Source organism: Kogia breviceps, chromosome X (genome assembly GCF_026419965.1).
Source record: "Kogia breviceps isolate mKogBre1 chromosome X, mKogBre1 haplotype 1, whole genome shotgun sequence".
Classification (NCBI taxonomy): domain Eukaryota; kingdom Metazoa; phylum Chordata; class Mammalia; order Artiodactyla; family Physeteridae; genus Kogia; species Kogia breviceps.
In genome coordinates this window covers 74,621,813-74,645,153 of record NC_081330.1, presented here as the reverse complement: position 1 = coordinate 74,645,153, position 23,341 = coordinate 74,621,813, and the positions used below count along the sequence as shown (strand labels likewise).

The 23,341-nt window shown below is 52.0% G+C and overlaps 1 protein-coding gene across 3 annotated transcripts in view; it reads left to right on the top strand.

Moving 5' to 3' along the window:
- The window catches only part of STARD8 (StAR related lipid transfer domain containing 8), a 58,988-nt gene that overhangs the window by 18,121 nt on the left and 17,526 nt on the right, over window positions 1–23,341 (top strand). For 2 of the 3 annotated variants that reach the window (XR_010838575.1, XM_059051478.2), the window contains exon 1: window positions 8,572–8,731. The exons of the other annotated variant lie outside the window; for it this stretch is intronic. The gene's annotated coding sequence lies outside the window, so the exon portion shown is untranslated. Of the gene's footprint in view, window positions 1–8,571; window positions 8,732–23,341 lie in introns of those variants that run through there. 3 annotated transcript variants of the gene reach the window in all.

The window sequence follows — 23,341 nt, the reverse complement described above, 5'->3', positions numbered from 1 at the left end:
TTTTGTAAACACCTACTGTGTGCCAGCACTGCCTTGGGAAAGGGCAAATGACATGGAGATCATCAACATGTTAATCTCACATTCCCTTCCAGCTCTGCCACTGAGTCTATAAAAAATGGGTGCAAATTGCAGACAAATAAGCACAAATCAATTCACAAACCTCTCTTCCTTTTCCCAGTCTGTCCCTCACAAATGGGTTTGCTAAGCCCTTGTCTTGTGGCACAAGGGAAGGACACAGTAGAGGGAGGGGCTGTGAACTTCACCTGTGCATCCCCTTATCCTTATTCTCATGTGTCATGGGATTATTATCCTCATGTTGCAGATGAGGAAATTGAGGCTCAGAGAGGAAAATGGCCTAGGTTATGCTGCGGTTAGTGTAGAGCCACTGTTAGACTCTCCACCCCCTTACCAGCCACCGCCACAAGTGGAATGGAAATGGCCAGGTCTGAGAGCTGGCATCTTACTGCCTTCCCTCCATTGTCAGCAAACCAGGATAGGACTCCCCACCATTCCCAAGTTAGGTAATGTAAGTTTGCTTGCATAGATGGAGGTTAGGGATAAGGGAATGGGTTATGCAATTTGGGGTCCTGGGTCCAGGGTTTTTTTGGTGGTGGATGCCCAGTGCTGATCTCTTTGAGAATAAAAGCAAACCTTTCTTTATGGAGACTGTACTCTGTGCCGGGTACCACGATCAGCCCCTTTACATCCTCATAACTGTCCTGCAACAGAGAGATAATTGTCCCCTGCTAAGATGATGGCCAAGTCATATGTATTCTTGGGCCTCAGTTTTGGGTTTGTAACACAAGAAACTCTTTAAGGAATGTTTCTGCTCATAAAGTCCAGGATATTCTTGGCACTAGAAGGGTTTCAAGGGGTCCTTGTTGGAACCCAGGGTCCGTTGCTCTTGTCAGACAGACAAAAAACGGGGTTGGGGGGTAATGAGAACTATGGGGGTGGAGGAGGCCCAGGAGTAAGTCAGTTGGCCAAGATGGCAGGAGCCATTGTTTCCTTCTCCATCTGGATGTTGCACAAGGTCTTCCGTCATGTCATGTGGTTGGTGACATGTCAAGTAGACAGGAGGTGGAGGGGCTGACCTGGTGACTAAAAAGACCCTCACTATCCCGAAATGGGGTGGGAGAAGTGGTATGGGTTGTGAGACACCTCTCAAATAAGGGGCCCGGGTGGAGAAGGCTGGAGGGGCACTCCAACCCCAGAGAGGAGGCCCTGTGGCGATGGGGAGGCCGAATAGTAGAGCTAAATGACTTGAGGCTGGTGTAGGACAGAGGAGGGGGAGTTTCTGCTCAAGGTGGGGGCGTGGAACTTTCTAGTCGCCCCTGGGGGGCGGGGCTAGCTCGGCCCCTCCCTCCCCTCCTCTGTGCTGCCTGGCCGCGGGCTCAGTCCTGGGGCCTCCACCCGAGGCGACGGAGCCCCCGCGGATTCATGGCCCAGGTGCAGGACTGGGGACAGGCCTTGTGGCTCCCGAAGCTTTGGACGTGGACGCCGCGGGGTGTGAAGGACACCCGCTGGGACCCGCCGAGCTGGAAACCAGGTGATCGGAGCCGGGCGGACCCTGCGGGAGGTCAGGGCTCGGCTGCACTGAGCCCAGAGTCCCCGTGCTGCCACCCGCCGGCTCCGCACTCCCGGCCCCCTCGCCACCTCGTCTGTTGTTCCAGTCCCGTTTTCATGGATTTCATCTGTCCGTTTGTCTAAACCCCGCCCCTGGCTGGCAGCCCCCTTTTTCAGACGTTCCACCCCCGCAGCCTGCTTGCTTCTAATTCTTAGCCAACTCTCTCAGTCCCTCCGTGCACCATCCTTTGATCCCTATGGTCTGACTGGCTTCGTCCCTACCCACCTCTCTCCCTGTGTGGGCATCCTCCTCTCAGAAAGAACAAAAACAGGCTACAATGGTTATTAACACATAGTAGGCAGTTTTAATAAACAGTATGTTCCTGGCCCCTTATTCCTCCAGCACTTTCTTTGTCGGTGCCTCTGGCGTGGCACTTGCACCCTCCTCTATGTTTTCCTGTTCCACTATATGTCTGACCCTCGGTCTGTATTTTTACCTCTTCGTTCGAATATCTGTCCATCCTTCTATCCCACGTTTTGTCTCCATGTCTTACTACCTAGCCGGTAGCTCCCAAACTCCCCATCACCCCAAGGGCCCCTTCCTGCCCCACTTTGTCCCCTAGTTGTGTGACATAGCTCAGCCACCCTGGCAGCACATCTTTAGTCAGCTGGTAAAGCCTAAAAACTCCATCCCAGGGCCTGTTAACACTCCAACATGCCTCCAAGAGTGCCTGGCACTTTGTCTTTTTTAAAATGGAAAAAAAATATATATGTTTCTTTGAGCATGGAAAAAAACCTTCCAGGCTCTGCCTGTTCCTTTTCCCTGGTAATTTCCCCCTTGTTCCCACTCAAAAGGCATGTAGGGAATAGCAAACCAGGTTTAGATTAGTCATGGAACTTGAATGCATTGAAGGATGGGGGCTGTGGAGATCCTCAGATCATACCCTCTGATTGTATATATGTGGACACTGAAGCCCAGAGAGGGCAAGAGTCTCAGTCCAGTCACACAGCATCTCTGTGGTAGAAGCAGGGGAGAAGCCAGAATTGTAGTGTCCTGGCTCCTGATCCAGGAGCCTTGGTGAAAGTGGGACCCAGAAGCTGCTTTCCTGGTGTTTCTTGGGGATCACTTGATCCAGAGACATCAGATATGCAACCTGGGAGCCTTGCTGTCCTCTCCTGTCTCCTTGTCCTCTGGGACCTAACCTGGCTGCCCACCTGCCTGGGTTGGGCATTCTCCATCTGGGGCTGCTATTGCCTCCTGCACTGGCATGGGAGTTCCAGGAAGGTAGGGACCCTTGTTGGGTCTATCTACCCTGTTTCCCACACAAGCCCCTGTCAGTGCCTGGATGTCCACGTTGACTGACAGGTTGATGTGTATGCGTAGGGGAGCCCTGGTGCTGGCTCAGGATCAGATCAGAACTTGTGTGTGTGTGTGTGTGTGTGTGTGTGTGTAGGGATATTGAGGAGTGGGAGAGCTGTGCTTGCCGAAGGGCCCACTGAGATGAGACAGGAATCCAAGGCCAAGGAGAATCCACACCCTTTGCTGAGTGTCCCTGGAGCCACATCACACATCAGAGAGGATGACCTCTCTGATGTCATCCTGGGGCCTCTAAGAGCTATCCTTCAGGGGAAGGAGGCAGGGTGGATGGGTGGCCAGGGGACAGGCACTGTCTGTCTGAATTGAGATTGCCAAGTCCCAGAGACCCGCAATCACAGGATTGGTCTGGGCCAGGCTGTGGGCAGGACCTGTAAAACTACTCTCCGCCCCCATCCTCCCCCTCACCCCAGCAGCCTTCCAACTTTGTGGGCTGCAGCATGAGGTCAGGCTGTGGTGGGCTGGTGGTGGAGCCTGTGGGTGGGAAGGAAGAGCCCCCTCTTTCCTCCTCCTTCATCTCCTCCTCACCCTCCCAGAGTTTGTCTTGGGAGCTGCTTCCTGGGAGGGACATGTAGAAGGGTCCCAGGCAACGGGACAGGATCCTGAGCTCTGTCAGGGGCTCTGGGTGTCTACTGCTGCAGGATGAGCTGAGGACAGCACTGGAGGTGGAGGACGGGTCTCCAGCTATCTGGACCAGCTTGGCCTCAGCCCCCTCGCCTTCTCTGCTTTTCTCAGCCCTACCCCTTCCTTTATTGCACTTTCTTCTGCTCTTTCTCACCTGGCTGCCTGCTAACCCCCATCCTCAGAGGACCCTCACACCCCACCACCCCTTCCTTTGCAGAAGCCCCATGCATGTAGTGTTTCTGGGAGCCCCACTCCTTGGGGACACACAGAGAAGCTCGCAGGAGCAGAGAATAATCTGGAAAGAAGGGACCATAGAAACCCGGACCCAGCCCTGTTTTTCCAGATGAGGAAACCGAGCCTAGACAGGAAGGAGCAAGTTGAGGGCTGAAACTAGATCAGGGAGAGGGAGCTGTTGGGGAGGTTAGATGGACTTTCCTCTGACCTCAGCTGCTTGTATGTGTGCATGGGGAGGGTGCGGGGCAAGGTGAGGGGCTTGAGCTGGAAGTGGGCTTGCCTTTGCTCATTTCCCTTCAGCACACTGTGACCTTCCTCTGAAGGACAGGAATGGTGTGGGGTGTGGGGGCTGGGGGTGGACATCCTGCTCTGGGTGTCCATGCCCAGTGTGACCCCACCTATTTCGTTTGGCCCAAGGCAGGCCGACTTCCCCAAGGGAATGGGGTGGGGGGTGGGGAGAGTACTGTGGGGTGGTGCACCATCTGCTTGCAGCAGAAAACCTCTAGCTCCTTCGAGATAGGTCAGTAAAGCCAGGCCGGGGTCCTATCCTGGGTGTGAAAGGGGCCCATCGCTGGGTCTGTTGTGTGGATGCTGCAGGATGCCATCAAGCTGACACTATATCTGGTGTTTGTTGGGAACGGGGAGACAGGCTCTTGGATGTCTGAGGAAGAGCCGGGGACAGGGACTGAGTAGGCCTGGGTTTTCTGCCTCCAGCTGCCTAGTCCAAATGTCTGGAGGCAGTCATGAGCTGCCCCAACACTCTCCTCTTGATGGCTGCAGAAGTCAGGTGGGAGGGAATGAGTGCCTCTGTGTCCTAGCTCAAGGAGGGAGAGCCCAGAAAGGGTAAAAGTGACCCTTGAAACTCCCCTGGCCTGTGCCTGGCTTGGCCAGTGCTCCAGCTCCCCTCATAGCCAGCCCAGGGCTCCCAGCCCAACACAGAGCTCCCCGCTGCAGAGTGCTCTGGGGTGTGGGGTGAGCACAGCCATGGCAGTCCCCTGGGTTGTGAGCTGACAGGGGGTCTATGTGCTCCTCCCAGGACATAGCTCTCTGTCCTCCACCCCCACTTGGCAGTGCTCAGTGAGGTGTCTGTGTGCCCCTCACCTTTGCAAGCCTCTCCCACCACTACATTTTCCCCTCCCCACATCTGGCCCTACTCCAGCTGCCCCCTTAGTGCACACCCCCCTGACATGGCCACAGCTCCTCAGGATTTTTTTTTACAACCTGTCACAATCCCACGTTGTGGCAGCCTGATCAATAGCCCCTTTTCATGAGGCTGGGTGGGGGCCCTAAACCACCAGGGAGCCGTCCTTTACCCTCCCAGGCCTGATGGGTGGGTTTTCCATGAGGCCTGTAGGAATATTTGTGCAAGTGTGAGTGCGTGTGTCAGGGCACCCATGGTCTTGTGCTGGGCAGGGCTGGTCTGAGTGTAACTGATTTTCCCCTCGCAGGTTCTACTCCTCTATTTTTCTTCCCAGATGAGTTCCCTGGAATTATTTGCTGCTGCTCCTTTAGCTGTATGGAAAAGAGTAGTGGAAGAGTCTGTTGGGTTCCTACCTGATGTTACCCTGGGCCATTCTGGAGTGGGGCTATGGGTCTACCTGCAACAGCCTGAGGAATCCCCATTCTAGGCAGGGAGGGGTGTAGGGACTGTTTTAAGTCCTCAGATAGGTGCTTATTGGGATGCAAGTGTCTCAGAGTGAGGCTCAGGCTAAGGACGTATAGAGTTTTGCTCTGCCACTGCCTAGAAGGAAAGAGCTGATTGGCCCTGGCAAAAAGCTTAGCTCTGCAGCACCTTCAGTGCCATTCTGTCACCTGTCACCCTTTATAGTACAGCCTCACATCCATTGTCTCAACTTTGCCCACTAGGGATCGTACTCTCCCCTCATTTTACAGATGAAGAAACTGATGGTTGGAGTGGCACAATGACTTTCCCTGGGTGACACAGCCAGAAAGCTGTAGAACTGGGACTAGCGCCCAACTCTCCTACTTCCTGATCCAGGGCTCACTCTACCATTGCTCAGTACCTCTGTCACCATATCTAACACTTCGAAGCACTGTCTAGGTGCCAGCCACTGTTCTAAGTGTCACTTAGTCCAGTGGATCTGCTTAGCAGCAGAATAAGGTCAGGACTATGATTATCGTCCATACTTTACAGATGAAGAGACTGAGGCACAGAAAGTTGGAAAGTAATTTGCCCAAGGTCACACAGCTAGTAAGTAGCAGAGTTGCACTTTGTACCCAGGTTGTCTGGCTCCAGAATCCATTGTACTGCCCTTTGTATGACACAGTTGGGCTGTGGTAGTGGTAGAATGAGGGAAGCCCTGTGCCTCAGGCATAGAAACACACGCATTCACCCTGAGGCTTTTTCACCTGCCCTCAGCCTACCCCCATGAAGACTCTACATTTCTCTGCCTGATGGTTGAGCTGACATCCAAGGCAGCAGCAGCACTATAGGACACACAGGAAATAGGGGGGTTTATGGAAAAAGGGATGGCAAAGACCTGGAGGCTCCAGTTATCTCTAGAGTCATTCAAGATGCAGCCCAGAAAGGAACCTGTGAAAAGGTACCATGTTCTCATCTTTCAGGCACTGCTACTGAATATCTGTTCTATGCAAGACTCTGGCTTAGGTTGGGGGTGGGGGGCTTAGGGAACAAGGGCTGCTGGTGGTTGAAGGAGATGAACTATCTTTGTTTTTCTGATGAGGCTGAGCTCTCCTTGCTTTTCTGAAGCTCATGGGATACGGGAAAGATCAAAAAACACCCAGAGAAATAGCCTAGACATTTCTTGGGCCATTTCAGAATGTCACAATGTGCATGGCAAATATTAGGAGTGTAGCTTTCGCTGACTATTGTGTTCACTCATTACCAGATGTTTTTATTGAGTGCCTAGTCTATGCCAGGCACTGTGAAGCTCTTGCTCTCATTATTTATAGCAATTGCTCCTTTTGTAGTTTTTGTACTCTTTGTAGTTTTTGTATTTCCTGTAGTTTTCCCTTTTGCAGTTTTCAGGTTTGATTGACTTTTTATTTTTTTAAAGAATTGGGTATCTCAGAACCCGTCATATCTGATTCAGTTAACTGTATATACCAAAAGGTAAATTGGGTTTTTTGCTTATCATTCGTTTGATTGTATTTATTCATGGTTGTCCCTTGAGTATCTTTGAACATTCATTCACCCATTAGCAAACATTGTTGAGAAGCTACTGTAGGCACTGTGCTTGGTGTCATGCGGTGGATGGAATCCGCTCTGACATGGTTTCCTGCCCTTAGGGAAGCTCTAGGATCATTGCAGGACCCACACTCATATTCTTCTAGCCTTTTCCAGAAGCAAGATAAGTTTGGCTCCAACTCAGAGCCTTAGGGATACTTACAAATATAGCAACCTAGTCTCAGGAAGGTCATCTTGAGTGACCCATCATAAAGGTTTCTGACTCTGGGTAGGATTTTGTTTCCAGGAGTGAGTTCTGGCATACAGGCCTCATCCACATCCAAGACCCAAGGGGACATGGCTCATCTTGAGCAAAGTGCCAGCTGTGTGCAGTTATGCCATTGAGAGGAAAAGAGGCGTACACTTTGGAGGTAGCCTTGCTTCACCATTTCTCCTCTGATTCTCATCAGGGCTGGTAGGGAAGGAAGGTGGAAGAATTCCAATTTGGCCTAGTGTACTGAAGGCCAGACAAGAGGGTTCACCTGGGGCTAGGTCTAGCTCTGCCATTGCCTTGGACGACCTTAAGAAAGTTGCAGTCCTAAGAAACATTAATTTTTGCTCTCCTCAGTGTTGGGTACTCTAGGCAACAAGTTGGATGCAGTCCCTGCTTTCTAGGAATCTCAGCTTCATTTCTCCCATCTGTTAGGTATGAAATCTCCCATCTATTAGAAAACCAGTGTTCAGGTATTGTTACTGCCATGGATTTGCTGGGAAAACTTGAGTGAGTCATCTCTTCTTAGTTTCTGCATTTGTAAATGTGGAGGATGGTGATTGGATGGCATGGGGTCTTGGGTATTTCCATCCCTGGCTAATAGGAGTCCCCAAGTCAACAATGAAATCAAAGTGTGAACTTGTGTTGGACCCTTGTGAGGAAAGGCAAGAGAGAAATCAAATCTTAACACTCGGTTTCTTACTGAATTTAAACAGGCTTTCTGGTGGTACTTGCTGTCACAACTCTTGGGAGCTCTCTCCTACTATGATTAATGCAAATGCCCCAAGTTTTCTGTGCATTTCTCTGCAGAGGTAGAGTTTGGATACGGGGCAGAGAGTGGGGGAGTTGCAGAATGCTGAGGCCTGAACAAGGTGGGAATGGCAACTTCCTTCTCAAATATCTAATGTTCTCTTGGTTGCCCCAACTAATCGGAGATCTCACCAAAGTTGTGTCTTCTGAACTCCCTGTAAATTATCCTCAGCAAGCCACTGAACCTTCCCGTGCACATGGTGTAAGTATTTAAATGCCCCCCACGGTGCCAGTCACTTACAGAGCTCAATAGATATTAGTCTGCGTGCCCGGCCCGGCCACCCCGTTCCTTCACCCTTAGTTGCTGGCCCTGGGCTTGTGCCTTGTCCACCCCCCACCCCCCCGCCCCTGCATTGGTGTGACCAGAGGAAGTGGCAGCAGCGCGGGGATTGGAAGAACTCAAAGGCAGAGCCCCGCCCACCACAATTTGGGCCGCTTTCTGGGGAGTTCGGTGGGCCGGACTGCGCCCTCATTGGTCGAAGGTCCTGTAGGTGGGCGGGGCGTCCCCGCCACCCGACTCGCCGCTGCTCCCTCCCCACCTGCGCAGAGAGTGGCTGCGGGTTGACAACAGCTAAACGGCCGTGGCAGCTGCTCCTCTGGCTGGCACTGTTACCCCCGCCCAACCCCAGGCTCCGCGCGTGCCTCCCGCCCGCTGACAGCTGCGTCGGGGTCTCAAACCCAAAGCGACGGACGGGGCCTCCAGGTGGGAGTTGGGGCGACGGCCTTGGGAGGTCAGGGCCGGCGGGGGGCCGGGGCTCCCTCGCCTTGCCTCTCCTCGCCTCGCCTCTCCGGCGCGCTCTGGCCCCCGCTCTTAGCGGTTCGGCTGCGCGGCGTCCACGGGAGACGCGGAGGGAGCGAGACGAGCCATTTACGTCCCCAGGATTTGAGGCCGGTGTCGCCGAAATTGGGGGACCCCTGGAGCCCGCCAGCCGCGCTTCTCCCTAGGAAGCCTCGGGAGTGGGGTGGTGGAAGGCGGCTGTCCGCTCATTACCCCCGGGCCTGACTGGAGCTCGGAGCCGTAGCTCAGGGGCTTCGGAGATGGGCTGGAACTGGGCGGGGTGGTGGGGCTTGGGCTTTGCGGTCGGGTCACGCCGCTTTTCTTCTCCTCTCCTCCTTCCTTTGCTTTGAGCGCATTTCCAGGAAGCCCCTGGTTGGGCGGCATGGGCTTTCCCCTCGGCCACTGCCTTCCTTCTGAGAAACGCCCGGACTTTCCTGATATTGGGGTGGCAGCGGGGATTAAGCGAAAACCTTTGGATAAGTCGCTTCTTCCAGGGCTCAGTTTCTCCATAAAGTCCAAAATGGGTTTAGATTAGAGAACCTCTGAGCAAAGGCCTTTTAGTGGAAGTTTTTGGGATTTCCCAATTAGATAGTCTGAGGTTCTGTCCTCCATTTCTCTTCTCCCAAACTCTCTAAAGTATTGAGTTACGACTCAGGGAACCAAGGCTCAGCCACTAATGCATGTGACCTTAGGCGAGTCATGCTACTTCTGTGGGCCACGGTGTTTTCAGCTGCACCTTGGGTGGTGGGCTGGATTTCGGTATCTAAAGGGCCAGTCTCTTCCACCCTGACATCTGGTGACTTGTCCAGGCTCTTAAACTGGCAGGTAAAGGGTTGTTTCTGAGATGCTTGGGGTGACAGGAGCTATGCAGATGGAGAGCCTTGTGGTGATTATGCAGCTAAGCCAGCTGGAAAACTAGTGGTGGTGGGGAGGGCAAGCAGGACAGCAGCCAGACTGGTGGGGAGTGGTGGGGCCACCACAGAGCCCTGGGCCCCAGAGGTTGGGCTGGAGGGCCCTGGCTTGTCTCCATCTCACTCAGAGCACCCACGTCTGCCGATCCCGAAGGAGATGGTGATGAATCACACCCAGGGCTATTTTCAAACTTTGACTCCTACTGTGGACCTGTTCCCGCCCCCACTCTAGGGGTTGATGTCCCCACCCACCGTCTGTCTTACAGCTCTCTGAATTTTCCCTTCACTTTCATCCTCCTGGAATAGAAGAGAGACAGTTCTTGTCAGGGGAATGAGAAGGCAGGCAGCCCAAGGGCGTAGAGAAGGTGGTGACTGCAGGTGGTTTCTGAATGGCTGATGGAGTGAACTGAAAGAATGTGATGGGAATGATGGTTTTAGGGGTGGGGGATTCTTTCACCCTAAAGCTACAGCTACCATATCAATGGACATTCTGGGCTGGTCCTCATTTCCAAGATTTGGCCTTTGTCCAACTATTTTCTGGATTTGGGATTTGGAATTTCTACTCCCTGGACCTCTGTAGTTAGAAAACACCACATGGATAAAGTCTGGTTTCCCCTATTTGCTTGCCTTTTCTCCACTCCGTAAGCAATTCTTGGAGAAGTATGCTAAACCTCTGTGCATCTGCAGCTCCTCTCCCTGATCTGGAGAGGAGAGGGAGATGATACCTGGAGGTGTTTAGGGCAAGAAGAGAGGCTGAAGTTACACTAAAGGGCTGTGTACCCTGTGTGAGTCCTGGGGGGGGGGGCGGGTGGCATGAGTCTTGCGGGGAAGACAGAAGACAACACTTCCTGAGTTTGAACAGAGGAGTGAAGGAAGTGGCACAGAGAAGTCCAAACTTTGACACTCTGTCTTCTTGAGGTTTAAAAATTCCATTCTTAGGGCTATAGATTGGAGAGGGAACAGAGGACCCCTGGAGCCGGGTATAGGGATAACAGCAGCAGCACAAAAGCAAGAATGTCCCGAAGGGAGGAGAGGATCAAGTCTCTAATGGGGCTGCTGTGGCAGCGGTCAGTGCTTTTCTGCCCGGAGACTCCTGGAGCTCACTGTTCCAGCCTTGGAAAGTTCAGGTTCAACAGATGACAGGTTTATCAAAGGCAGGCTGTGCCTCCACCTTCTTGGGGAAGGTGGGGCATGGGGTCTCTCACTGGAAGGAGTTGACTCTGGCTTGAATAGGATAAGGAGAACTTTTTTCTTGGACTCCCAGTTTGGGTAAGATCGAGTGTCATGGCCCTGGGCCTTTGGGAGGCTGTTATCAAATAAAGTAAAGATAGGGGATCTGAAAGATGCAAGGGCTCTAGGATGGGATGTGTGAACTCCGCCACCCTGCAACCCTAAACAAAGGAGTTGAGCACAGGGCTGGAAACACAGTTGTTGGTGTCAGGTGTTTATTACAGCTTTATTCATCTGTGACCCGGGGCCTTGGTTTATGTGTGTATATTAAGGGGGAGCGGGTCCTAGGAAATTTGAATCAGTGGACAGGAGGCACCAGTCTGGGCCCTTGTCACCAGTCTGAAGTGTTGTGTTTGTGTGTTGAGTCTCCTCTTGCCCAGCCTTTCACCTTGGGAACTTGCATGCCCACTGTTGCTGTCCCTATTTACCCGCCACCTCTCAGGGACTGCAGAACTGGAGGTTAAGTTCTTCAGGAGTCCAGCATGATGCGGGGCCAAGAACTGGGGACTAAGAGCAGGAGTCATGGAGGTTTAAATCCAGGCTCTGCTGCTCCACTCAATCTCTCAGACTCTTGGTTTTCCCCCTCTTTTTCCACTTTACTGGATTAAACAAGAGGATCCATGGCTAAGTGCTTGGTGAACTACCAAGTGCTATATAAATTATTAGTCATTAAGTTCTTGGTACTAGGTCTTGTGGAGGACACAAAGTGTATCCCCCACCTTCAGGGAACCTACCATCTAGTAGATGGGGGTTAGTGGCATGAATGATACGTGACACTAAGTCTTTACCTCGGTGAGGGCTTTAAAAAATTATTATGAAGAATTTCGAACATACATAAAAGTAGAGATGATTAATGTAATAAGGTCCCATGTGCTCATCACCCAACTTCAACAGCTGTTAGCCCATGGCCAATCCTTCCCTGTATATGCCTCCATCTACTTCATTCTCTTTCTTGTTATTTTGACGTGAATCCCAGACACCTTTTGATTTATCTATAAATAGTCATATGTATATATATATATATATATATATATATATATATATATATATATGAGTGATAGAGACTTAAATGATAGATACTGCACCACTATCATACTTTAAAACAGTCCCTTAATATCATCAGATATCCTAACAGTGTTCATATTTCCAATTGTTGAGGAGGATATTTTGCCCTGGGAGGCCTGACCAGGGAGCAGTGGCTTTTGACTGAGGGGAAGGTGACTGACAGAGGCAGTGACATTTGAGCTGAACCTTGAAAGAGAGGCCCAGGAAAGGTCTGAGCTGGAGGGATTATGGAGCCCTATCCCCTTGTTTTACAGTGCCTGATGCCATCTCTGAAGCTCTGGCTCTGGGGCTCGGGCTCCCAAGGCTGACTTGTGGAGGCTTCTTGTGGAAAGTACATGCGTGCCTTGGTTCTCTAGTGGTAAATGAGAGTTCTGACTCTCTTGCTGGCCTCCCCAGTTCCAGGGCCACCCAGGATCTTGAGGTCGGCAGGCCTGGGAGAATTCCTGGGAGGCTGCTTGCCTCCTGGCCCCTCCCCTGCCCCTGGCCCCTGAGGCCAGTTCCATTTCAGAGCAAAACAGGATGCATTCAGGATGAGCGTCTTTCCCAGCTTGTCATCTAATCACCATGACCCAGCTTGGAGCTTCCTCTCTCATTCATGATAAAAACCCTCACTGTCTCGCTTTTCCCTCCCACTCCAGTAAGGGTGTGCTGACTTCCTCCATATCCGGGCCAGCCTTCCTCCACCCCTGTGTGGAGCTGAGAGAGAGCTTCCCTCATCCAGGCCTCGCTGCCCCAGAGCCTCCTGCTCTTGGGCTGTCCTTGGGAAAGGAGTGGCTCCTTTCCAACAAGCCTGGGGTCCTGCCACTGCTTGGTTAATGATTGAGCCACATAATAACCACTTTGGAAAGTCACCTCTAGGGATGGCCATTAACTAACTCTTTGTCCACCCCAGGCCTTAAAGGGACCCCATTTCTGAGCCCTTACCTTCCCCCAAGGGGACATTAACGAACATTCAGTCATGGGAACTTCTGGGGCCAATTAAACTTCTCCTCTGTTTTCACTTGGGCAAACAGAAGTAGTCATTCACATTGCTTGAAGGACGCATATGCAACTTGGGTGGTATTATAGAGAGGGGCAGGGAGTTGAGTTAATAGGGATTCAGAGGGACAGTGGGGTAGGAGTTTTTTTGGGTTTTTTTTAAGCGTCAGAGTCATAAGGGGGTTGGGGTGTTTCCAGGAGCAGCTGACTCCCTGATCTCAATCTGAAAGTCTAAAAGAGCAAGAAATGCCCACCCAAAGGGTTTGCCATTGCTGGGGATGGGGTGGAGCTGTGTGTGTTTGTTTTCAGTCCGCTGTAGGCCCCTTCACACCAGGCTGGGACATGAGGCCTGAGACCTCCATAGTGGAGGAGGAGACCTTCCTCAGAGAACCTGTACCTTGACAAGCAGTGGGAGTTGGGATGGGTCAAGCTAGGTCCCAGGTGTCCAATTTAGAAAAAGCTCTATGGACCACAGAAGCTTTCTGCAGTTTCAGTGAGACCAGAAGGAACCAACATTTAGTGAACCCTGTGGGCCTACGATAGGGTCAGGAAACCTGGCTTCTGGTTGTGTCTCTCTGTAGCTACCTCTCCATGAGTGACTTCAGAGAAGACATTTGCTTTCTTTGGACCTAGATCTTTAAAATGCAGGGCCCATGGCATGGACTTGGTGGTCTCCCAGGCTTCCTTTTAGCCATGAGAGTGTGCATTTCCAGTCAAGAGCATTTTCTTATCCACAAGGCCAAGGTGAGCTGGCTTCAAATTCTGCCAGGGCCAATCACTAAATACTCTTAGCCGGCTGGTCAGTTAGGGCTGGCCGGGCCTTGAACTGCCAGAGCTTGGGTTTTCCTTGAGCCTGGACTTTTGTGCAGTTTGCTCTCTTGGCCCTCCTCAAGTTTCCATCTGTCTCATGTGGCCACCCTCTGACCCATTCAGCCACAAGTTAATGAGTGACCTGCTCCCCCTGGGTAGTACCAGCCCAAGGTGCTCCTGAGATCCCAGGTCTCTGTGGGAATCAGCCGAGGGCCTAGCCCGCTCCAGTCACCTTTATGCTTCTCCCACAATACCCCAGAGGTAGGAAGCAGACAGAGCTTGGGGAAGAAGAACCTTTAGAGGGCAGTGGGTCTGACTCTCTTTCTGAAGCTCAGGTCTTCCCCCTCCAGGTACTTGTGCAGCTCCTGTCACCCGTCTTCAATAACTGGGTGTGCAATGTTTCAAGGTGGTTGCTTACATCCATGTAATCTCCAAAAGTTTTTTCTGATGTTGAGCTGATCTCTGTCTCTCTATGGCTTTTACCCCTGAGTCCCAGCTCTGCCCCCTGGGACCACTTAGACCCTATCTGTTCTCTCTGATCTGTAGATGTCTGAGGACAGAGCCGAAGTCCCCCTGTGTTTTCCCCAGGCCAAACAGCCTCAGCTCCTCCAAGTGCCCCTCAGGGGACCTGGGACCAGTCCCCTTTCCCAGCCTCATTACTGTCCTTTGCACGCGCTACCCTCAGTGGCTCTGGGGCACGAAATGGGGCTCTGGAAGTCCCTCACTTTCCTCTGTTTTTCTGTAGCCTGAACTTTTCCAGAAGACTTCTCCATTACCTTTTCCTGGTTGACTCCAGAATCTCAGGTAGATTCTGAACCCCAGGGGTCCTGGGTCCAAACACCTCATACGGTTCTCTCTGATTTGTTTGTCATTCCGGTCCAGCCAGCTCCCATGACTGTGGTGCCCTGGGAGGGTAGGGCCTTCTTCTCAGTGCTCCCACAGCAGAGGGCAAGCCTGGGGGGAGGAGGTGCTCACTGGGATGGGCTGACTGCATTGAACTGTGTGGGGGCTGCCCATATAGCCCGCTTTCCTGTGACTTGCTTTTGCCTCTTGAGCTGGTTGGGGGGTGGAGGAAGGGGATATTTTAAGGAACATCGAAGCTGGAAATGAGTCCGAGCCATGCCCACAGTGGGGCCTAGAAGGGTGAATCAGGGGAGAAACACCAACTCAGCCACGCCTCTAGCAGTTGATGACGATGACATTGACACGTCCTCCCATTTCTTTAAAGTTTCCAAGGCACTTTCACTTCCAGGATCGCGTTCTGTTTTCAGAGCAGCCCAGTCAGATAGACAGTGTGATCCCCCAGGGCGATCCTGGCTGATCCCCACCTGAGGCCCAGAGAGAGGAAGGGCACAGTCTCCAGGGAGGGAGGATTTGGAACCCAGGTCTCTGGCGCTCAGCCCTCCCTGTTTCCCCCAAACCACACGCGGCAGCCAGGGCGGCTGGGGCTGACTTGGCAGCTTCCCCACCACAGAGGAACCTCTGCCCAAGCTGCAACTATGTTCCCATGGTAGAGGGAGTGACCTCCAGGGGAGGTGCCCGAGGATTTCCTGTCCTTTATCTGGGCTGGCCAAAGGCAGGCCTGTCTGAGGTGTGAGATAGGCACTTGCAGCCAGCCTTTCTGCTCCAGGCTGAAGTCAAGTCAGGAGGGACAGGGGCAGTGAGCTTGGGAAGCACCTTGCCCCAAACATCTGGTCTGAGCCGCCCTCACCTGAGTAGGGCCTTCTAAATGGGAACAACAAAGAGGGGCATGTGGGAAAGTGGCCAGAGTGGAGCCGAAGCAAAACACCCCCCGAAGTGTACACACGGAGCCTGGGGCAGGAGAGTGTCATGGTGAAGAGTGGGGACTCTGGTGTAATGCAGCACTGGGTGACTTTGGGCAAATTATGTAATCTCTGTGAGCCTCCATTTTGTCAGCTATAAAATGGAGATATGTACTTACCTCATGGGTTGCTGAATATTAAATCCAATAATATAAACAGTACTCTCACTGTTGTTGTTTAGTAGTACTTTCTGCCACCTTGTCACTTTGCTGTTTCTCACTGACCTGGGGACATGCTGTGTGCAAACCTGCCACCTCCTGGGCGTAGGTCTGGACTTTTCTGTCACTTCAGATTCCACCTCCTCCCGAAAAGCTCTTCCTGGCCATGCCCGCTTACAGGGCTCCCTTCCTCTGGCCTCCTTAGTGGCATTTATGACATTGCAAGAGGCTGTAGTAATGATGTAGTAGTAACACTTGGTGTAGTAACACCAAGAATAATAGTGAACTCTTCTCAATTTTTGACACATTTGAATTTACTTAGCTCCCATGACAATTCAGCAAAGTAGGTACTGCTGTCGTCACCCCCATTTTATGTATGAAGAAACCGAGGCAAGGAGAGGTTAAAAGAAGAACTTCCTCAAGGTCACTCCAGCGGCTCGGAAATGATGGAGCTGGGATCAGGACACAGGCAGTCTGAGTCCATCACCCACACCCTTAGTGACTGTGTCATGCTTCCCCCTTCCCTTTCCCACATGCCTGGCTGGTAGGCAAGACCTGAAGCTTGGGTCTCCCTTCTACCCCTGACTGCTCCCCGCACCCACCAGCAATCAGTCACTGCTGTGCAGACAGTCCCCAGGTCCTTGCCTGCTCCCAGACCCCCGAGGTGGACAGATGGATAGGAGAGAAAACACTGAGGGCTGGGTATCCATGCTCTAAAGCAGAGCTGCACTGGGGTGGGGGAGTGTGTGCAGGAGGGATTTGGGGGTTGTTCTGATGTCAGTATCAGGCCTGCCTGGTTAGCACTTTCCAGCCCTGAGGGTGGAGAGCAGGCTGCTGGATGGCATCAGGGAAGAAGAGACATTTTAATGAGCTATCTCCACAACCAGGTTGCATTAATTAGAAGGTTAGGGACAGGTGGGAGGCTGTCTGGATTCACTTTTGTGAGCCCTCCAGCAGGTGTGGCCCATGCTAAAATTGGGTATGTATGTGGTGGGCTTTTGTCTGGAAACTCTAGTCCTCCCCACGATGTTCCCACCTCAGGGCTCTTGGTTGCTGCAGGCGTCCTGCCCTCAGGCTGTACCAGTTGCCAGCTCCATTGCTTTTGAGCTCATTCTCTGTTACTTGCCTCCAAACAAGCTCCAGGGGGTGCTTCAAAGGACATCCCGTCTTAGCCTCTGCCTCCCTGAGAAGGATGGGCATGGTAGCAGCTCTGGCCAAGTACTGCAGGAGAGTTCAACATTTGTTTAGTTTTCAGACTTTGGTGCCTACCATAGGGCCTGGTGTGGAGTAGGTGCTCAGGTAATAGTGGTTGAATAAGTACATAACCAAGGGGGAGTGGATTTGGAGGGGAGAGCCTGGGGAGGCTGACATGGGAACAGATCAACAGGAGGGTGGTGGGTATTTAGGCAGGCTCCTGGCTCCATCTGTAGTGCAGTAGAAGCCACTTGGCCTTTCCATAGCCTTAGTTTCCCCATTTGTGCGGCAGGCCTGCTTTGGACAGGGCTGTTGTGGAGACCAAAGAGATATGGGACGATTAGCTGCTTTCTCCACTACTCTGAACTTACTTCAGGTTAAGGGTTCATACTGCAAAAACCCTGGTATATGTTTTTTGTGTCTATAGCCTAGGCGATTTCTCCTATTTAATGAGGAGGATTCTAACTTAGTGGCTCTGACTCCAGAGCCAGACAGCCTAGATGTGCATCTTGGCCCACCACTTCTTCACTGCTGATCTTGGGCAAATTACCTGATAGCTGTGGGCCTCAGTTTTGTTATTGGTCAAATAGAGATATTATCAGAGCATTTACCTCACAGGGTTGTTGTGAAGATTCAGTAACGTAAATCATCTAAAAAGTATCTAAAGTAGTGCCTGGGACATAATGATGACTTGTACCCTTTTTGGCTGTTATTATTATTATCTCATTTTATACTTGCAAGTACCTCATGTTGTCGGTACTATGATCGTAACGCTGTTTGACAGATGAAGAGACTGAGGCATAGAGAAGTTAAGTCTTATACAGTAAGATCTGTGTGAGGCCCTTAGCCCAGGGTCTGGCACATAGTAAGCACTCAGTAAATATTAATGTCTATTATGAATTATTCTTAATAATTACATTTAGTATCATAAATATTGTTATCAATAATGATCATAGCCACAGCTGAGAAGTAGCAGAGCCAGGACTAAAAGCCAAGTCTTCAGATCACTAGCCTGTCACTCTTCCCACTCACTGTACCCCAGAACCTCTATGCTCTGAGGTCTTAACACAGCCATTAGACCACTGTTTTGGGTTCTCCTTCCCTTCACCCCACCATGGCCTGAGCATGCCTGTTATCACCCCTGCCCCGACCCTCTCCTTTGTGCTCCTCGTCCTGGCCCTCCCTTTGGCTGCTGCGGGGCTCCGGGGTGGGCTTGTGTCTGCTGGCTTCCAGAGGGAGAGCAGGCCCCACTTCTCTCAAGCCCATTTCCTTTCTATCAGAGACAATTTTCTCTGGATCTCAGGGTGGGGCCAGGCTCCTGCAAGGCATTTCCTGCATGGGAGTTTATATTTGGCCTCAGCAAAAGGAAAGGGAAGTAGGACTAGGAAGTGGGGGTGGGATGTAGATGTGGTGGCCCAGGGTCAAAACGGGCGAGCGCCAAGACTTTGCAGGCCAGGAGAGGGAAACAGGAGATGACACATAGCCCTTCTCTCAAGTGAGCTTGGATGACCTCACGGGAGCTTGGGATGGGAGAACTAAGTGCTCCTTGAGGCCAGAATGCCTCCACCCTCAGGCAGAGTTCATTTTCCCTTCTCACATCTCTGGGTCTTGGTTCCTGGCTATGTGGTTTCTGCCTTGGGGCAGGGTGGGTTGCCAGTCAGCCAGTCTGCTGGGTCGCAGGTGTGTGCTCAGTTCTGTGTCCTCACTATGGGGATACCAGAGGAGCGGGTGCAGTCAGAGGTCTGCACCCTGTTGAGTTGGGAAGCAGGACTTCTTGTCTAGATGTTGCAAGAATATTCAGTAGCCCATACCACACAGCAGTGGGGATACTGAGACCCAAAGGACCCCAGTGCAGTGGAGCTCCAGTTGAATGGGGGAGACAGAGTTATGTGCTGCCAAGAAGGTATGGGAAATGCCCTGGGGGCCACTTAATTTAACTAAGCCATTGGGTGGTAGGAGGTTGGTGAGAGGTCAGGGAACAAAGACTTCATGGGAGGTGATGTTTGACCTCCATCTTGATGAGTAATAGGAATTTGCAGCTTCAAGCCAGGCTGGGTCTAGAGTGTGGAGGTGGAAAACAGTCTGACGTCTGCCCTGGGCAGTGGGCAGTGGGCAGTGGGGAGCCCATTAGGTTGCAGAGTAGGAGAGTGGCCAGGCCAGAGCTGGGCTCTTGGGAGAAGAAGCTGGCAGGATGACCTGTTGAGAGGAGAGCCTGGAGGCTGGGAACTTACAGGGCTGAAGTAATCCAGGCATGAGAGTCTAGGGCATGGTTGGGCATGGGAAACTGTGACCATTGGATGGAAAAATTGATAGAAGTTGGTGGCTAAATACACAAGCGGAGAGAGGACAGACCAGGCTGCCTGGAGGTTTAAACCTCGATGTTTGATGCCTTTGGAGGCAGGAAATCAGGAGAGCTGGATTGGGAGGGAAAGATGGGTTTGTTCTTGGTCCCTACAGAGGGCCCTCTCTTGAGTCTCCCAGAAGAGAACGTGCAGGAGAGGCTCCACTCTCTACCGAACCAGCCACTGCCAATTACACATACTTCTGTTCTGGATCTAGATTTTGGTGAGTGGCCATTAGAAGATGGGGAAACTGCAACTTAGACTGAGGTACTGGCTTGCCCAAGGTCACCCGACAAGTTCCTAGTGGAGCTAAGGCCAGAATGTAGTTCTCCCGACCTTCAATCCAATATTCTTTCCACCCATACGACAGTGGAGAGCGGTTCCATCTACCCCAGACCGGTTAGGCTGGCATCTCTTGCCTCCAGGCTCCAGACTGGAAGTGATGGAGTAGCACGTGGATTATTGAAACACCTGTCTTTCCATGTCACCATGACCTTGTCAGAGCACCTGGGACAGGATCCCCTGCGGGCAAGAAAGCTAATGGAGCCACTGCGGCAGAGCACGTGACAGCTTTGACCTTCACTTTCACAAGGAAGCCCTGGGCCAAGCAGGAATGTCAGCTGCCTGCTTTGGCTCTGCTACATCAAGTGCTTGCCTAGGAGACCACAGGCTGGGCCAACCCTGGACCCAAATTGTCAAGCAGCCACAGCAAGCCAGAGGTCTGGGTTAGCCACAGGGCCCTCATGACCCTCCTCCACTTACAGCTGCATACTAGAGCTCAGGCCACAGTTTGTGTTTGTGTGTGGGAACACAGTGGAGAGTTCCTTGTGTCACTTCCATATTTATAAAAACTCCAAAAACGAGAACTGTCACCTCCCCTTGGCTGACCCTGCAAGGGGTCCACAGTGTCCGAAGACAAGGGACCTCCAGTGAACACTGTATCCATTCTTCACCTCACTCCTCAGGACATCCCCAAGGTGGGCTGGGGATGCCTGGAGGTTCATGAGGCCCCCAGGTAAGGTGGAAGGAAACTGCCCCTCCTGGTCTCACACTTCAGGTCTGGAGTCAGCCTTTCTTTTATTGTGGGAGGTGTCGTTTGCACTGTCGTTTGTAGGATGTTTAGCAGCATCCCTGGCTTCTACTTGGCAGATGCTAGCAGCATCCTCCCCCAGTTGTGATGACCAAAAATGTCTCCTGACATTGCCAAAGGTCTCCTGGGGCCAGGGGGAGGGTAAAATTTTCTCCGGTTGAGAATCCTTGCGGCCCTGTGGCCATGACATGGATATGGAGTGTTAAGGAGGGAGGGCCGCATGTGTGAACCTGCTACTGGCTAGCAAGAAGATTCGATGTCTTCATTTTGTTGCCACCCAGTCCCACAGTACTGTATTCTTCTGGGCCATTTGCCTCGGTGGTGCCCCACTTGTGATGGGGAGGCTCTAAAAGTGCTGCTCACGTGGGCCCAGGGCCTTGGCATCCCACTGTAGCTCCAGATGAGAGACCAAGGATTGCATCTGAACAGGTGCAGCAGGGGCCCCGAGTTCTGACCTAACAAGCCAGAGGCTGATCAGTGTCCAGCACTGTCAAGCTCGGCCGCTTGACATCGGCAGCCCTTGCTGCGGCTCCCCTCCTGCAAAGGTTGGAATGTGGGATGCGAGCTATTTTGGTCTCAGTCTCCCTTCCTCCCTCTCCCTCCCTTCCCTGGAACAATCTAGTTAAAGTTGTGATTCCAGCTAAGAGCAGCAGGAGCAGGAGAGATGATGGGTGCACCTGACCTCCCAGCGGACAGTGCATGGTAGACCCCCCTGAATGTCTGCTTCAAGGTCAGGAGGGAAAGGCTTGGCAGTCATGGCATCCATGACAGCTCTTAGTACCGGCCCTTGTGAAGACCCCTCTCCTTCAGTCCCCCAGAGAGAGAGGTGGCATAGCCAGGTGGTCACCTGTTGCAGCACCTATGCCAGGGTCACTACCAAACTCAAGGACCCCTTTGTGCAAATTCAAATGAAGCACCACCTCGGGGCTGGGTGGGCACTCTTCTCGTGGCCAAGGCCCCTTAGTGTAACCTTATGGGAGGGTGGAAGGAGCTGGTCGTGAGCACTTGGGGCCAACTGAGATATGAGCCCTCTGCTGGAAGGCCAACATCTCCTCAAGCGGGGTCCCTCGCTAAGAGTGGGGGTGGGCAGAGGAACTGAGATGTGCATCAACCAAGAGAAATGATCTGAGAAGCTGTTTGCCAGAACCTGGCATTTCCCAGGTGCAGCAGCAGGACCTGGAGTGGTAGGCGGCCCCTCTGCCTACTTTGGCTACCAGCATGGCCTCACAGAGCCCACCTTTGGAACTTGGGTTGTCACATAGACAGCTGCCTCCCAGGTCTTTCTTTACCCCTCTGAACACTGGCTCTACCTTCTGGGTTCACTGAAGGTGAGAGAGATCACGCTGGAGACACCCACCCTGCATTGAGAGCCATGGGGGAGACACCTTTCTAAATAGGCAACTAAAGTAAGGGAAAGGAAACACGTTTGTTGAAAGCTGCCTCATGGAGTGAGTCAGCTTTGAATAAATTACCTTCACAAACACCCACAGATGTGCCCTCTCCTGTCCTACCACATGCATTCAGATCACTGTTCATTGGGCCCAGAGAGAACACAGGCCAGTGATGAGAATGGGCCTGAGTATAGCCTCCAGCTAGAATCTTCCTAAAGACCCATGCTGTGGCTTTTTAGCTGGTCATGTCTGTTTCGGGCAGCGGTTCTCGATCCTGACTGTGTTTTCAAATCACCTAGAGAGCTCTCAAAAACACAAAAACTAACTCTATCCCTAGAGAGTCTAATTTAATTGGTCATGATTTAATTGGGGCCCAGGCACTGGCATTTTAAAGCTCCCCAGATTATAATGTGTAGCCTGAGTCGACAGGTGACTGCTCCAGCAGTAACAAGGACGCTTTGATCTGGGCCTCTGTGACATCTGCCCATTGCTTGTCCTGGGCCCTGGATCTTGCCTGGTCCCTAGGCCTGGGCTGGACTTTGAGTTGGGAGGGAGCAGGCTGAACCGGGCCCTGGGCAGCAGCTGTCTCACAGCCCACTGAGTGACCAAAAGGTGTAAAGGGCTTGAGTTCCCCAATAGTGGTGTGAAAAGAAGTGGCGGGGGGGTTGGTGAGGGAAGAGAGTGGCTGGCTGAGGCCTGAGCTCTGGCAGCTTTGTTGCCGATTGCCTTTTATTCTCCTTCTAGCTCACTTACTTTCTCACTTTACACCTAGGACACAATCTGAACTGAACTTTAAAGACTGTGAATACAAATTTCAAGTCGTCTTAACAAAACAGCCCTCTCTGATGATAACTTTCATAGAGCTGCTTTCAAAACCAGACAGAAGCCAACCAGATGCACACAGTAACCTCAGAGGTAGGCAGGAAAGTTGTTAGTCCCCATTTTATAGATTTGGAAACCAAAGCTTAGAGAGTAAAGCAACTTGCCTAAGATGACTTAGACAGCAAGTGGGGGAGTCAGCGTGATTGGAAAAAGCTTTTTCTCCAACTCAGTTATCATCTTTGGCCATTCTTGTATTTCCTCAGTGGAAAACATTGCTGCCCTTTTCCTGGGTGCATGAACTCTTCCCTCATTCACGTAGCATTTCTCAAAAACAGAAGCCCTGCATTTCTCCTCATTCTATCCATCTTTGCATAGAAAAATGTGCCATGCTAAGAGGATCCCTGGACGTGGCTTTGGAAGTATAGGTGTAGATATTGTCATTGACCCCCGAGACAATCCGCTGCTGCTCGGCTATTCCTTCTTTGTCACTCCCTCTGGGAGACCTGTGGGTGTGGCCCTGAGGCCTGATTTGACTCTGGAGCTTTCTAGTATGTTGTCTCCCCCAACTCTTAAGGGGATCAGTTGGGCTCCTCCCCAGGGAGAGAGTCTGGGGTTAAATCTCAGTGGAATCCAGCTTGTGCCAGCTGAGTGCTGTCCCTGACCTGTCCTGGCATATCACCCTAGCCTTGGCCAGCACATGGCCTGCAGAACATAGTGGTTG